At 42.6% G+C, this 18,730-nt stretch overlaps 1 protein-coding gene across 2 annotated transcripts in view; it reads right to left on the reverse strand.

Moving 5' to 3' along the window:
- The window catches only part of epn3a (epsin 3a), a 63,739-nt gene that overhangs the window by 26,989 nt on the left and 18,020 nt on the right, over positions 1 to 18,730 (reverse strand). The window lies entirely within an intron of this gene.

Here is an 18,730-nt window from a genome sequence, read left to right on the forward strand (position 1 = left end):
CAGTAATTATCTCCAAAGTATGTAGTAATATACAAAGTACGTAGTAATATAAAAAGTATGTAGTAGTATAAAAGTATGTAGTAGTATAAAAAGTATGTAGTAGTATAAAAAGTATGTAGTAGTATAAAAAGTATGTGGTAGTATAAAAAGTATGTAGTAATATAAAAAGTATGTAGTAGTATAAAAAGTATGTGGTAGTATAAAAAGTATGTAGTAATATAAAAAGTATGTAGTAGTATAAAAAGTATGTAGTAGTATAAAAAGTATGTAGTAGTATAAAAAGTATGTAGTAATATAAAAAGTATGTAGTAGTATAAAAAGTATGTAGTAATATAAAAAGTATGTAGTAGTATAAAAAGTATGTGGTAGTATAAAAAGTATGTAGTAGTATAAAAAGTATGTAGTAGTAGGGGGGGGGTTCTGCATAGAAAAATCTAGTGGGCCACCTTTGGCCAAACAGTAAAATATTTATATATACAGTACCAGTCAAAAGTTTGGAAACAACTACTCATTCAAGGGTTTGTCTTTTATTACTACTTTCTACATTGTAGAATAATAGTGACGACATTAAAACTATAACACATATGGAATCATGTAGTAACCAAAATAGTGTTAAACACATCAGTTTAATATTTGAGATTCTTCAAATAGCCACCATTTGCCTTGAAGACAGCTTTGCACATTCTTGGCATTCTCTCAACTATCTTCATGAGGTAGTCAACTGGAATGCTTTTCCAACAGTCTTGAAGGAGTTCCCACATATGCTGAGCACTTGTTGGCTGCTTTTCCTTCACTCTGCGGTCCAACTCATCCCAAACCATCTCAATTGGGTTGAGTTTGGGGGATTGTGGAGGCCAGGTCATCTGATGCAGCCCTCCATCACTCTCCTTCTTGGTCAAATAGCCCTTTACACAGCCTGGAGGTGTGTTTTGGGTCATTGTCCTGTTGAAGAACAAATGATAGTCCCACTAAGTGCAAACCAGATGTGATGGCGTATCGCTGCAGAATGCTGTGGTAGCCATGCTGGTTAAGTGTGCCTTGAATTCTAAATCACAGACAGTGTCACCAGCACCACCACCCCTCCTCCTCCTTCACGTTTGGAACGACCCATGAGGAGATCATCTGTTCACCTACTCTGCATCTCACAAAGACACGGCGGTTGGAACCATAAATCGCAAATTTGGATTCATCAGACCAAAGGACAGATTTCCACCGGTCTAATGTCCATTGCTCGCGTTTCTTGGCCCAAGCAAGTCTCTTCTTCTTATTGGTGTCCTTTAGTAGTGGTTTCTTTTCAGCAATTGGTTACTGCATGATTCGATATGTGTTATTTCATAGGTTTGACGTCTTCACTATTATTCTACAACGTAGAAAATAGTAAAAATAAAGAAAAACCCTTCAATGAGTAGGTGTGTCCAAACTTTTGACTGGTACTGTATATATACACTTTTTTTTCCCCACATTTGTGGGTTCGATTACAGGCTCAAAATGGCCAGAAACAAAGACTTTCTTCTGAAACTCGTCAGTCTATTCTTGTTCTGCGAATAGAAGGCTATTCCATGCAAGAAATTTGCAAGAAACTGAAGATCTCGTACAACGCTGTGTACTACTCCCTTCACAGAACAGCGCAAACTGGCTCTAACCAGAATAGAAAGAGGAGTGGGAGGCCCCGGTGCACAACTGAGCAAGAGGACAAGTACATTAGAGTTTCTAGTTTGAGAAACAGATTGGACAAGTCCTCAAACGGCAGCTTCATTAGTACCCGCAAAACACCAGTCTCAAAGTCAACAGTGAATGAGGCGACTCCGGGATGCTGGCCTTCTAGGCAGAGTTCCTGTGTCCAGTGTCTGTGTTCTTTTGCCCATCTTAATCTTTTCTTTTCATTGGCCAGTCTGAGATATGGCTTTTTCTTTGCAACTCTGCCTAGAAAGCCAGCATCCCGGAGCCGCCTCTTCACTGTTGAGACTGGTGTTTTGCAAAAACAAGGACATTTCTAAAGTGACCCCAAACTTTTGAACGGTAGTGTACATACATATATTTTTTAACATTCTTTTCAGGATGTAAAAAAAAATAATTCAGTCTAAACTTAAATGAATAAAACCACATATAAAGTATGTAGAAAAGATAATGGACCTATACATTTTTAAATAACAATCACCAAAATGTTAAAACTAGAAAGTCAGGGAGAATACTTAATTTTATTATTATTATTATGCATTCAGGAGTATGTTTGTCATGGCATGGGGCCCCCATTGACTCTGTTATAATGTTTGTCATGGCATGGGGCCCCCATTGACTCTGTTATAATGTTTGTCATGGCATGGGGCCCCCATTGACTCTGTTATAATGTTTGTCATGGCATGGGGCCCCCATTGATTATGTTATAATGTTTGAGTCACTCAGATAGCATAAGCCATTGCGAAAATGTGTAGATTTGAATGAAATTAACTTTAAAACGGCACATTTTGTCATGGCGGTCAACAGGATGGTCTCTAAAATGTCCAGTCGGCGACTGCACCAGTGGCCACGCCCCCACCACGCCCCCACCACGCCCCCACCACACCCCCACCACGCCCATCGCCTAAGCCACATTTTGAACCCAGAAAAAACTGGTGTGTGTGTGGGAAAATCAAACATGCCACAGACACCAGAAGTATAACATTAACACAGTGTGACTAACTGAAACCATGCTCACGCTACTTAGCTTCCCACACACAACCTTTACACAGCTGGTGCACAGACCGCACTCAGCTGGTGCAGCGGCTGCACACAGCTGGTGATGAGACCACACACATGATATTACACTGGCAACTGGCTTTGGTCTCTGCACCATCCTTCTGTACTGTTCAACAACTCCACCACATCCTACTGTATCATCAAACTACTGTACTATCCAACAACTCTACCACATCCTACTGTATCATAAAACTACTGCCCTATCCAACAACTCCACCACATCCTACTGTATCATAAAACTACTGTACTATCTAACAACTCCACCCCATCCTACTGTATCATAAAACTACTGTACTATCTAACAACTCCACCACATCCTACTGTATCATAAAACTACTGTACTATCCAACAACTCCACCACATCCTACTGTATCATAAAACTACTGTACTATCTAACACCTACACCACATCTTACTGTATCATAAATCTACTGTACTATCTAACAACTCCACCACATCCTACTGTATCATAAAACTACTGTACTATCCAACAACTCCACCACATCCTACTGTATCATAAAACTACTGTACTAACACCTACACCACATCCTACTGTATCATAATACTACTGTACTATCCAACAACTCCACCACATCCTACTGTATCATAAAACTACTGTACTATCAAACAACTCTACCACATCCTACTGTATCATAAAACTACTGTACTATCCAACAACTCCACCACATCCTACTGTATCATAAAACTACTGTACTATCTAACAACTCCACCACATCCTACTGTATCATAAAACTACTGTACTATCTAACAACTCCACCACATCCTACTGTATCATAATACTACTGTACTATCTAACAACTCCACCACATCCTACTGTATCATAATACTACTGTACTATCTAACAACTCCACCACATCCTACTGTATAATAATACTACTGTACTATCTAACAACTCCACCACATCCTACTGTATCATAAAACTACTGTACTATCTAACAACTCCACCACATCCTACTGTATCATAAAACTACTGTACTATCCAACAACTCCACCACATCCTACTGTATCATAAAACTACTGTACTATCTAACAACTCCACCACATCCTACTGTATCATAATACTACTGTACTATCTAACAACTCCACCACATCCTACTGTATCATAATACTACTGTACTATCTAACAACTCCACCACATCCTACTGTATCATAAAACTACTGTACTATCCAACAACTCATCTTACTACTGTATCATATTCCAATAGTAGTATTTATACCACACACTATCACATCGTACTACTACACACACCCTATTGTATCTTAACATATGCAATGTGGTCAACTCAAAGACAATGTGTTCAACTCAAAGACAATGTGTTCAACTCAAAGACAATGTGTTCAACTCAAAGACAATGTGTTCAACTGAAAGACAATGTGGTCAACTCAAATACAATGTGTTCAACTCAAAGACAATGTGTTCAACTCAAAGACAATGTGTTCAACTCAAAGACAATGTGTTCAACTCAAAGGCAATGTGGTCAACTCAAAGACAATGTGTTCAACTCAAAGACAATGTGTTCAACTCAAAGACAATGTGTTCAACTCAAATCGTTGGCCTTAGTCAACTTTGAATGGCTATAATATAATAACTGTCAAATCTAGAATTTGCTTGACATAAACCATTCAAAGGCACTTAAATATTTTGTCTTGCCCATTTACCCTCGGAATGGCATACATACACAGTACTCAATTGTCTCAAGGCTTAAAATCCTTCTTTAACCCGTCTCCTCCCCTTCATCTGCACTGATTGCAGTGGATTTAACAAGTGACATCAATAAGGGATCATAGCTTTCACCCCGATTCACCTGGTCAGTCAATGTCATGGAAATAGCAGGTGTTCTTAATGTTTTGTACACTCAGTGTATGTTTATTAAAATAATATATTTTGGACCAATTGAATAAACAGGTAATACATGATGCCCAGTCCCAGCTAGCTAAACGTGGCTACCACAGCCATGTATAATACATGATGCCCAGTCCCAGCTAGCTAAACGTGGCTACCACAGCCATGTTTATATAATACATGATGCCCAGTCCCAGCTAGCTAAACGTGGCTACCACAGCCATGTTTATATAATACATGATGCCCAGTCCCAGCTAGCTAAACGTGGCTACCACAGCCATGTTTATATAATACATGATGCCCAGTCCCAGCTAGCTAAACGTGGCTACCACAGCCATGTATATATAATACATAATGCCCAGTCCCAGCTAGCTAAACGTGGCTACCACAGCCATGTTTATATAATACATGATGCCCAGTCCCAGCTAGCTAAACGTGACTACCACAGCCATATATAATACATGATGCCCAGTCCCAGCTAGCTAAACGTGGCTACCACAGTACAGCCATGTATAATACATGATGCCCAGTCCCAGCTAGCTAAACGTGACTACCACAGCCATGTATAATACATGATGCCCAGTCCCAGCTAGCTAAACGTGGCTACCACAGCCATGTATAATACATGATGCCCAGTCCCAGCTAGCTAAACGTGGCTACCACAGCCATGTATAATACATGATTCCCAGTCCCAGCTAGCTAAACGTGGCTACCACAGCCATGTATAATACATGATGCCCAGTCCCAGCTAGCTAAACGTGGCTACCACAGCCATGTATAATACATGATTCCCAGTCCCAGCTAGCTAAACGTGACTACCACAGCCATGTATATATAATACATGATGCCCAGTCCCAGCTAGCTAAACGTGGCTACCACAGCCATGTTTATATAATACATGATGCCCAGTCCCAGCTAGCTAAACGTGACTACCACAGCCATGTTTATATAATACATGATGCCCAGTCCCAGCTAGCTAAACGTGACTACCACAGCCATGTATAATACATGATGCCCAGTCCCAGCTAGCTAAACGTGGCTACCACAGTACAGCCATGTATAATACATGATGCCCAGTCCCAGCTAGCTAAACGTGACTACCACAGCCATGTATAATACATGATGCCCAGTCCCCGCTAGCTAAACGTGACTACCACAGCCATGTATAATACATGATGCCCAGTCCCAGCTAGCTAAACGTGGCTACCACAGCCATGTATAATACATGATGCCCAGTCCCAGCTAGCTAAACGTGACTACCACAGCCATGTATAATACATGATGCCCAGTCCCAGCTAGCTAAACGTGGCTACCACAGCCATGTATAATACATGATGCCCAGTCCCAGCTAGCTAAATGTGACTACCACAGCCATGTTTATATAATACATGATGCCCAGTCCCAGCTAGCTAAACGTGGCTACCACAGCCATGTTTATATAATACATGATGGTCCCAGCTAGCTAAACGTGACTACCACAGCCATGTATATATAATACATGATGCCCAGTCCCAGCTAGCTAAACGTGACTACCACAGCCATGTATAATACATGATGCCCAGTCCCAGCTAGCTAAACGTGACTACCACAGCCATGTATAATACATAATGCCCAGTCCCAGCTAGCTAAACGTGGCTACCACAGCCATGTATAATACATGATGCCCAGTCCCAGCTAGCTAAACGTGGCTACCACAGCCATGTCTAATACATGATGCCCAGTCCCAGCTAGCTAAACGTGACTACCACAGCCATGTATAATACATGATGCCCAGTCCCAGCTAGCTAAACGTGACTACCACAGCCATGTTTATATAATACATAATGCCCAGTCCCAGCTAGCTAAACGTGACTACCACAGCCATGTATAATACATGATGCCCAGTCCCAGCTAGCTAAACGTGGCTACCACAGCCATGTTTATATAATACATGATGCCCAGTCCCAGCTAGCTAAACGTGGCTACCACAGCCATGTTTATATAATACATGATGCTCAGTCCCAGCTAGCTAAACGTGGCTACCACAGCCATGTTTATATAATACATGATGCCCAGTCCCAGCTAGCTAAACGTGGCTACCACAGCCATGTATAATACATGATGCCCAGTCCCAGCTAGCTAAACGTGGCTACCACAGCCATGTATAATACATGATGCCCAGTCCCAGCTAGCTAAACGTGACTACCACAGCCATGTTTATATAATACATGATTCCCAGTCCCAGCTAGCTAAACGTGGCTACCACAGCCATGTTTATATAATACATGATTCCCAGTCCCAGCTAGCTAAACGTGGCTACCACAGCCATGTATATATAATACATAATGCCCAGTCCCAGCTAGCTAAACGTGACTACCACAGCCATGTATAATACATGATGCCCAGTCCCAGCTAGCTAAACGTGGCTACCACAGCCATGTTTATATAATACATGATGCCCAGTCCCAGCTAGCTAAACGTGGCTACCACAGCCATGTTTATATAATACATGATTCCCAGTCCCAGCTACCTAAACGTGGCTACCACAGCCATGTATATATAATACATAATGCCCAGTCCCAGCTAGCTAAACGTGACTACCACAGCCATGTATTATACATGATGCCCAGTCCCAGCTAGCTAAACGTGACTACCACAGCCATGTATAATACATGATGCCCAGTCCCAGCTAGCTAAACGTGACTACCACAGCCATGTTTATATAATACATGATGCCCAGTCCCAGCTAGCTAAACGTGACTACCACAGCCATGTTTATATAATACATGATGCCCAGTCCCAGCTAGCTAAACGTGACTACCACAGCCATGTTTATATAATACATGATGCCCAGTCCCAGCTAGCTAAACGTGGCTACCACAGCCATGTTTATATAATACATGATGCTCAGTCCCAGCTAGCTAAACGTGGCTACCACAGCCATGTATAATACATGATGCCCAGTCCCAGCTAGCTAAACGTGGCTACCACAGCCATGTCTAATACATGATGCCCAGTCCCAGCTAGCTAAACGTGACTACCACAGCCATGTATAATACATGATGCCCAGTCCCAGCTAGCTAAACGTGACTACCACAGCCATGTATAATACATGATGCCCAGTCCCAGCTAGCTAAATGTGGCTACCACAGCCATGTTTATATAATACATGATGCCCAGTCCCAGCTAGCTAAACGTGGCTACCACAGCCATGTTTATATAATACATGATGCCCAGTCCCAGCTAGCTAAATGTGGCTACCACAGCCATGTATATATAATACATGATGCCCAGTCCCAGCTAGCTAAACGTGGCTACCACAGCCATGTATAATACATGATGCCCAGTCCCAGCTAGCTAAACGTGGCTACCACAGCCATGTTTATATAATACATGATGCCCAGTCCCAGCTAGCTAAACGTGGCTACCACAGCCATGTATAATACATGATGCCCAGTCCCAGCTAGCTAAATGTGGCTACCACAGTACAGCCATGTATAATACATGATGCCCAGTCCCAGCTAGCTAAACGTGACTACCACAGCCATGTTTATATAATACATGATGCCCAGTCCCAGCTAGCTAAATGTGGCTACCACAGTACAGCCATGTATAATACATGATGCCCAGTCCCAGCTAGCTAAATGTGGCTACCACAGCCATGTATAATACATGATGCCCAGTCCCAGCTAGCTAAACGTGGCTACCACAGCCATGTATAATACATGATGCCCAGTCCCAGCTAGCTAAACGTGGCTACCACAGCCATGTATAATACATGATGCCCAGTCCCAGCTAGCTAAACGTGACTACCACAGCCATGTATAATACATGATGCCCAGTCCCAGCTAGCTAAACGTGACTACCACAGCCATGTTTATATAATACATGATGCCCAGTCCCAGCTAGCTAAACGTGACTACCACAGCCATGTTTATATAATACATGATGCCCAGTCCCAGCTAGCTAAACGTGACTACCACAGCCATGTATAATACATGATGCCCAGTCCCAGCTAGCTAAACGTGGCTACCACAGCCATGTCTAATACATGATGCCCAGTCCCCGCTAGCTAAACGTGGCTACCACAGCCATGTATAATACATGATGCCCAGTCCCAGCTAGCTAAACGTGACTACCACAGCCATGTATATATAATACATGATGCCCAGTCCCAGCTAGCTAAACGTGGCTACCACAGCCATGTATAATACATGATGCCCAGTCCCAGCTAGCTAAACGTGGCTACCACAGCCATGTATAATACATGATGCCCAGTCCCAGCTAGCTAAACGTGACTACCACAGCCATATATAATACATGATGCCCAGTCCCAGCTAGCTAAACGTGGCTACCACAGCCATGTATAATACATGATGCCCAGTCCCAGCTAGCTAAACGTGACTACCACAGCCATGTATAATACATGATGCCCAGTCCCAGCTAGCTAAACGTGGCTACCACAGCCATGTATAATACATGATGCCCAGTCCCAGCTAGCTAAACGTGGCTACCACAGCCATGTATAATACATGATTCCCAGTCCCAGCTAGCTAAACGTGGCTACCACAGCCATGTATAATACATGATGCCCAGTCCCAGCTAGCTAAACGTGGCTACCACAGCCATGTATAATACATGATGCCCAGTCCCAGCTAGCTAAACGTGGCTACCACAGCCATGTATAATACATGATGCCCAGTCCCAGCTAGCTAAACGTGGCTACCACAGCCATGTATAATACATGATGCCCAGTCCCAGCTAGCTAAACGTGGCTACCACAGCCATGTATAATACATGATGCCCAGTCCCAGCTAGCTAAACGTGGCTACCACAGCCATGTATAATACATGATGCCCAGTCCCAGCTAGCTAAACGTGACTACCACAGCCATGTATAATACATGATGCCCAGTCCCAGCTAGCTAAACGTGGCTACCACAGCCATGTCTAATACATGATGCCCAGTCCCCGCTAGCTAAACGTGGCTACCACAGCCATGTATAATACATGATGCCCAGTCCCAGCTAGCTAAACGTGACTACCACAGCCATGTATATATAATACATGATGCCCAGTCCCAGCTAGCTAAACGTGGCTACCACAGCCATGTATAATACATGATGCCCAGTCCCAGCTAGCTAAACGTGGCTACCACAGCCATGTATAATACATGATGCCCAGTCCCAGCTAGCTAAACGTGACTACCACAGCCATATATAATACATGATGCCCAGTCCCAGCTAGCTAAACGTGGCTACCACAGCCATGTTTATATAATACATGATGCCCAGTCCCAGCTAGCTAAACGTGACTACCACAGCCATGTTTATATAATACATGATGCCCAGTCCCCGCTAGCTAAACGTGGCTACCACAGCCATGTATAATACATGATGCCCAGTCCCAGCTAGCTAAACGTGGCTACCACAGCCATGTATAATACATGATGCCCAGTCCCAGCTAGCTAAACGTGACTACCACAGCCATGTATAATACATGATGCCCAGTCCCAGCTAGCTAAACGTGACTACCACAGCACAGCCATGTATAATACATGATGCCCAGTCCCAGCTAGCTAAACGTGACTACCACAGCCATGTTTATATAATACATGATGCCCAGTCCCAGCTAGCTAAACGTGACTACCACAGCACAGCCATGTATAATACATGATGCCCAGTCCCAGCTAGCTAAACGTGGCTACCACAGCCATGTTTATATAATACATGATGCCCAGTCCCAGCTAGCTAAACGTGACTACCACAGCCATGTATACAGAGACAGGGAAAAAAGGTAGAGAGAGTGTGTGTGTCCCCCATTCTTTGTGTTTGCTGTTCAGCTGGAGTGAAAGAGAACAGGAGAATGTTAGGAATGCAGCTATAGAGAGCGTCTCTCTCTCTCTCTCACACACACACACACTTGGATAGCGTAACCAAAACTAACAAACAATTTATGTAGGAATGGGGAACAACCAGGATGATACAACAGACAGAGACATGGACTGCTTCCCAAATGGCACCATATAATGCACTACTTTTGACCAGAGCACTATGGCCAATGGCACCCTATTCCCTATATAGTGCACTACTATTGACCAGAGCCCTATTCCCTATATAGTGCACTACTTTTGACCAGAGCCCTATGGCACCCTATTCCCTATATAGTGCACTACTATTGACCAGGGCCCTATTCCCTATATAGTGCACTACTATTGACCAGAGCCTTATTCCCTATATAGTGCACTACTATTGACCAGAGCCCTATTCCCTATATAGTGCACTACTATTGACCAGAGCCCTATTCCCTATATAGTGCACTACTATTGACCAGGGCCCTATTCCCTATATAGTGCACTACTTTTGACCAGAGCCCTATTCCCTATATAGTGCACTACTATTGACCAGGGCCCTTATGGAACAGGGTACCATTTGGGGCAGAGTTATTCATTGAGACTTGTCCAGGTCCAGCTGCCTGTTACAGGGACCAACAGGACAATAGCACCTACTTGAATAGGGCCTGTGAGGGACAATGACCACGGGTATACAACTATAGAACACACAATCTATTATGCCATCATTGACATGAATGGGAACGTCTGTTCTATAGACTCTATTTCTGTGTACACAACCAGCCATCTCTACAATGAATCCAGATACTGCTGACGGAACACTTTATCTGTATTTCTGGAGACCCAAGTAACTGAACCTTTAGTCCCTTTCTGATGACACACAGACACACAGACACAGACACAGACACACAGACACAGACACACAGACACACAGACACACAGACACACAGACACAGACACACAGACACAGACACACAGACACACAGACACACAGAAACACAGACACACAGACACACAGACACAGACACACACAAACTGACTGACACGTTGATAAGATAAGAACCGTGAGTTCTTACTGAGTGTATATGCCATCTGTGTTCTAGAATAATCTACTGTATGTCATGGTCACAAGATAAGAACACGAAGAGCCAAAACATTCCAGCCCAAATCCCCTTGAGTGAGAAGGAAGAGGTTAGTGGTCACTGCACGACAGGGGAGGTAGAGACAGAGATGGTTCCTCTACTGGGAGAAATACTCCCAAATAAGATCATATTTTTTCAAGATAATATCTCAATCAATGTCTAACTTCTGTGCATTTACTAATAACATAAAGCTGGGAATCAATCTGAATGGGGAAAAAATGAAACTATGACTGCCTGATATGTATATGACTGCCATAGACTGAGGGACATCCCATGACCAAGTATTTACATTATATATATAAGTAATACATAGTGTAACCATCCTCCATGTTGTTGTTTACTAGTAATACATAGTGTAACCATCCTCCATGTTGTTGTTTACTAGTAATACATAGTGTAACCATCCTCCATGTTGTTGTTTACTAGTAATACATAGTGTAACCATCCTCCATGTTGTTGTTTACTAGTAATACATAGTGTAACCATCCTCCATGTTGTTGTTTACTAGTAATACATAGTGTAACCATCCTCTGTGTTGTTGTTTACTAGTAATACATTGTGTAACCATCCTCCATGTTGTTGTTTACTAGTAATACATAGTGTAACCATCCTCTGTGTTGTTGTTTACTAGTAATACATAGTGTAACCATCCTCTGTGTTGTTGTTTACTAGTAATACATAGTGTAACCATCCTCCATGTTGTTGTTTACTAGTAATACATAGTGTAACCATCCTCTGTTGTTGTTGTTTACTAGTAATACATAGTGTAACCATCCTCCATGTTGTTGTTTACTAGTAATACATAGTGTAACCATCCTCTGTGTTGTTGTTTACTAGTAATACATAGTGTAACCATCCTCCATGTTGTGTAATACATAGTAACCATCCTCTGTATTGTTGTTTACTAGTAATACATAGTGTAACCATCCTCTGTGTTGTTGTTTACTAGTAATACATAGTGTAACCATCCTCCATGTTGTTGTTTACTAGTAATACATAGTGTAACCATCCTCTGTTGTTGTTGTTTACTAGTAATACATAGTGTAACCATCCTCTGTGTTGTTGTTTACTAGTAATACATAGTGTAACCATCCTCCATGTTGTTGTTTACTAGTAATACATAGTGTAACCATCCTCCATGTTGTTGTTTACTAGTAGTACATAGTGTAACCATCCTCTGTTGTTGTTGTTTACTAGTAATAGATAGTGTAACCATCCTCCATGTTGTTGTTTACTAGTAATACATAGTGTAACCATCCTCCATGTTGTTGTTTACTAGTAATACATAGTGTAACCATCCTCCATGTTGTTGTTTACTAGTAGTACATAGTGTAACCATCCTCTGTTGTTGTTGTTTACTAGTAATACATAGTGTAACCATCCTCCATGTTGTTGTTTACTAGTAATACATAGTGTAACCATCCTCTGTTGTTGTTTACTAGTAATACATAGTGTAACCATCCTCTGTTGTTGCTTACTAGTAATACCTAGTGTAACCATCATTGACACATTTATCAAGAGAACATCCCTGGTCATCTCTACTGCCTCTGATCTGGCGGACTCACTAAACAGAGAACATCCCTGGTCATCTCTACTACCTCTGATCTGGTGGACTCACTAAACAGAGAACATCCCTGGTCATCTCTACTACCTCTGATCTAGCGGACTCACTAAACAGAGAACATCCCTGGTCATCTCTACTACCTCTGATCTAGCGGACTCACTAAACAGAGAACATCCCTGGTCATCTCTACTACCTCTGATCTAGCGGACTCACTAAACAGAGAACATCCCTGGTCATCTCTACTACCTCTGATCTAGCGGACTCACTAAACAGAGAACATCCCTGGTCATCTCTACTACCTCTGATCTGGTGGACTCACTAAACAGAGAACATCCCTGGTCATCTCTACTACCTCTGATCTGGCGGACTCACTAAAGAGAGAACATCCCTGGTCATCTCTACTACCTCTGATCTGGCGGACTCACTAAACAGAGAACATCCCTGGTCATCTCTACTACCTCTGATCTGGCGGACTCACTAAAGAGAGAACATCCCTGGTCATCCCTACTGCCTCTGATCTAGCGGACTCACTAAACAGAGAACATCCCTGGTCATCTCTACTACCTCTGATCTAGATGACTCACTAAACAGAGAACATCCCTGGTCATCCCTACTACCTCTGATCTGGCGGACTCACTAAACAGAGAACATCCCTGGTCATCCCTACTGCCTCTGATCTAGCGGACTCACTAAACAGAGAACATCCCTGGTCATCTCTACTGCCTCTGATCTGGCGGACTCACTAAACAGAGAACATCCCTGGTCATCTCTACTACCTCTGATCTAGCGGACTCACTAAACAGAGAACATCCCTGGTCATCTCTACTACCTCTGATCTAGCGGACTCACTAAACAGAGAACATCCCTGGTCATCTCTACTACCTCTGATCTAGCGGACTCACTAAACAGAGAACATCCCTGGTCATCTCTACTACCTCTGATCTAGCGGACTCACTAAACAGAGAACATCCCTGGTCATCTCTACTACCTCTGATCTGGTGGACTCACTAAACAGAGAACATCCCTGGTCATCTCTACTACCTCTGATCTGGCGGACTCACTAAACAGAGAACATCCCTGGTCATCTCTACTACCTCTGATCTGGCGGACTCACTAAACAGAGAACATCCCTGGTCATCTCTACTACCTCTGATCTGGCGGACTCACTAAAGAGAGAACATCCCTGGTCATCCCTACTGCCTCTGATCTAGCGGACTCACTAAACAGAGAACATCCCTGGTCATCTCTACTACCTCTGATCTAGATGACTCACTAAACAGAGAACATCCCTGGTCATCCCTACTACCTCTGATCTGGCGGACTCACTAAACAGAGAACATCCCTGGTCATCCCTACTGCCTCTGATCTAGCGGACTCACTAAACAGAGAACATCCCTGGTCATCTCTACTACCTCTGATCTGGCGGACTCACTAAACAGAGAACATCCCTGGTCATCTCTACTACCTCTGATCTGGCGGACTCACTAAACAGAGAACATCCCAGGTCATCTCTACTACCTCTGATCTAGCGGACTCACTAAACAGAGAACATCCCTGGTCATCTCTACTACCTCTGATCTAGCGGACTCACTAAACAGAGAACATCCCTGGTCATCTCTACTACCTCTGATCTAGCGGACTCACTAAACAGAGAACATCCCTGGTCATCTCTACTACCTCTGATCTGGCGGACTCACTAAACAGAGAACATCCCTGGTCGTCCCTACTGCCTCTGATCTGGAGGACTCACTAAACAGAGAACATCCCTGGTCATCTCTACTACCTCTGATCTAGCGGACTCACTAAACAGAGAACATCCCTGGTCATCTCTACTACCTCTGATCTGGAGGACTCACTAAACAGAGAACATCCCTGGTCATCTCTACTACCTCTGATCTGGTGGACTCACTAAACAGAGAACATCCCTGGTCATCTCTACTGCCTCTGATCTAGCGGACTCACTAAACAGAGAACATCCCTGGTCATCTCTACTACCTCTGATCTAGCGGACTCACTAAACAGAGAACATCCCTGGTCATCTCTACTACCTCTGATCTAGCGGACTCACTAAACAGAGAACATCCCTGGTCATCTCTACTACCTCTGATCTAGCGGACTCACTAAACAGAGAACATCCCTGGTCATCTCTACTACCTCTGATCTAGTGGACTCACTAAACAGAGAACATCCCCGGTCATCCCTACTACCTCTGATCTAGAGGACTCTCTAAACAGTGAACATCCCTGGTCATCACTACTGCCTCTGATCTGGAGGACTCACTAAACAGAGAACATCCCTGGTCATCTCTACTACCTCTGATCTGGCGGACTCACTAAAGAGAGAACATCCCTGGTCATCCCTACTGCCTCTGATCTAGCGGACTCACTAAACAGAGAACATCCCTGGTCATCTCTACTACCTCTGATCTAGATGACTCACTAAACAGAGAACATCCCTGGTCATCCCTACTACCTCTGATCTGGCGGACTCACTAAACAGAGAACATCCCTGGTCATCCCTACTGCCTCTGATCTAGCGGACTCACTAAACAGAGAACATCCCTGGTCATCTCTACTACCTCTGATCTAGCAGACTCACTAAACAGAGAACATCCCTGGTCATCTCTACTACCTGTGATCTAGCGGACTCACTAAACAGAGAACATCCCTGGTCATCTCTACTACCTCTGATCTAGCGGACTCACTAAACAGAGAACATCCCTGGTCATCTCTACTACCTCTGATCTAGCGGACTCACTAAACACAAATGTTCATTTGTAAAAATATGTCTGAAAGTTGGAGTGTGCCCCTTGCTATCTGTGAATGTAAAAAAAAATTGTAATTACATTTTTAAAAATGGTGCTGTCTGGTTTATTTAATATAAGGAATTTGAAATGATTCATACCTTTACTTTTGATACTTTAGGTATATTTAAAACCAAACACTTTTAGACTTTTACTCACGTAGTATTTTACTGGGCGACTTTCACTTTTACTTGAGTCATTTTCTATTAAGGTATCTTTACTTTTACTCAAGTATGACAGTTGGATACTTTATCCACCACTGGTTGGTTCCTGTGGGATAACACTAACATGGAGAGTTCGTTCGCCAACTTACTGACTAGCTGTCAGTGCAGACCTGAGCAGAGCCAGACCAAATCTCTCAACATGGATTCTCACTGAAGAACAGAATGGCTAATCTTATCAATGTTTCAGGCATTCAAGCCTTTATGCTTCATTACATTCTGGCTCCATTGTGTGTTCCACTGCCTCGTCAACGCTTCAGGCTGTGGGAACATGTTTGGCCTTTTAAAATGTATCCCTGCTATCAATCAAACTGCAATATACCGTCGCTACCCGGCTACCACCCGGTACTCTACCCGGTACTCTACCCGGTACTCTACCCGGTACTCTACCCGGCTACCACCCGGTACTCTACCCTGTACTCTACCCGGTACTCTACCCGGCTACCACCCGGTACTCTACCCTGTACTCTACCCGGTACTCTACCCGGTACTCTACCCGGCTACCACCCGGTACTCTACCCTGTACTCTACCCGGTACTCTACCCGGCTACCACCCGGTACTCTACCCTGTACTCTACCCGGTACTCTACCCGGCTACCACCCGGTACTCTACCCTGTACTCTACCCGGTACTCTACCCGGCTACCACCCGGTACTCTACCCGGTACTCTACCCGGCTACTACCCGGTACTCTACCCTGCACCTTAGAGACCGCTGTCCTATGGACATAGTCATGGAACACGGGCCACTTTAATAATGTTTACATACTGTTTTACCCACTTTATATGTATACACTGTATTCTAGTCAAGGCTCATCCTATATAACTACTGCTGTACACACCTTTTCTATTCATATACTGTCTATACACACCATCCTATATAACTACTGTCTATACACACCATCCTATATAACTACTGTCTATACACACCATCCTATATAACTACTGTCTATACACACCATCCTGTATAACTACTGTCTATACACACCATCCTTTATAACTACTGTCTATAAACACCATCCTATATAACTACTGTCTATACACACCATCCTATATAACTACTGTCTATACACACCATCCTATATAACTACTGTCTATACACACCATCCTGTATAACTACTGTCTATACACACCATCCTTTATAACTACTGTCTATAAACACCATCCTATATAACTACTGTCTATACACACCATCCTATATAACTACTGTCTATACACACCATCCTGTATAACTACTGTCTATATACACCATCCTGTATAACTACTGTCTATATACACCATCCTATATAACTACTGTCTATACACACCATCCTGTATAACTACTGTCTATATACACACCATCCTATATAACTACTGTCTATACACACCATCCTATATAACTACTGTCTATACACACCATCCTATATAACTACTGTCTATACACACCATCCTATATAACTACTGTCTATACACACCATCCTATATAACTACTGTCTATACACACCATCCTATATAACTACTGTCTATACACACCATCCTATATAACTACTGTCTATACACACCATCCTATATAACTACTATCTATACACACCATCCTATATAACTACTGTCTATACACACATATAGAGTACCAGTCAGAAGGTTTACACACCTACTCATTCAAGGGTTTTTCTTTATTTTTTACTATTTTCTACATTGTAGAATAATAGTGAAGACATTGAAAATATGAAAATAACACATATGGAATCTTGTAGTAACCAAAAACAGTGTTAAACAAATCTAAATATATTTTAAATATATATTATTCAAAGTAGCCACCCTTTTCCTTGATGACAGCTTTGCACACTCTTGGCATTCTCTCAACCAGCTTCACCTGGAATGTTTTTCCAACAGTCTTGAAGGAGTTCCCACACATGCTTTTATTATATATATATATATATATATATCTCAAGACGTTGGAAAAACATTCCAGGTGAAGCTGGTTGAGAGAATATATATATATATATATATATATATATATATATATATATATATATATATATAAACTGGGTGGTTCGAGCCCTGAATGCTGATTGGCTGAAAGGCGTGGTATATCAGACCGTATTCCACGGGTATGACAAAACATTTATTTTGACTGCTCTAATCACGTTGGTAACCAGTTTATAATAGCAATAAGGCACCTCCGGGCTTTGTGATATATGGCCAATATACCACGACCAAGGGCTGTACCAGTCACTCCACGTTGCGTCGTACATAAGAACCCGACATTGGCCATATAACACAGCTCCTCAGGCCTTATTGCTTAAATATACAGTACCAGTCAAAAGTCTGGACACGTATCAGTTAAAAATAGAACGTCATCATGTTTTGGTCACAAAGAAAATAAACTCTTGCCTTGTTAGTTGGCTACAGCTGGGTGTACCATTTCACCATACCCTGTAATCACTAGTTAGTTATTACTTCTAAACAAAATACCTTTTAGGGTGGATTCTTGTTGTTTGGTTTACTGTTCGAACAGTTGCTGAGATAATATTTTGGTTATCAATGCAAAATAAGCTACTTTGATGAATAGCCTATATACTGTATAGATGTCAG

The sequence above is a fragment of the Oncorhynchus mykiss genome, chromosome 13 (genome assembly GCF_057628025.1).
Source record: "Oncorhynchus mykiss isolate SJ-2025 chromosome 13, ASM5762802v1, whole genome shotgun sequence".
NCBI lineage: Eukaryota > Metazoa > Chordata > Actinopteri > Salmoniformes > Salmonidae > Oncorhynchus > Oncorhynchus mykiss.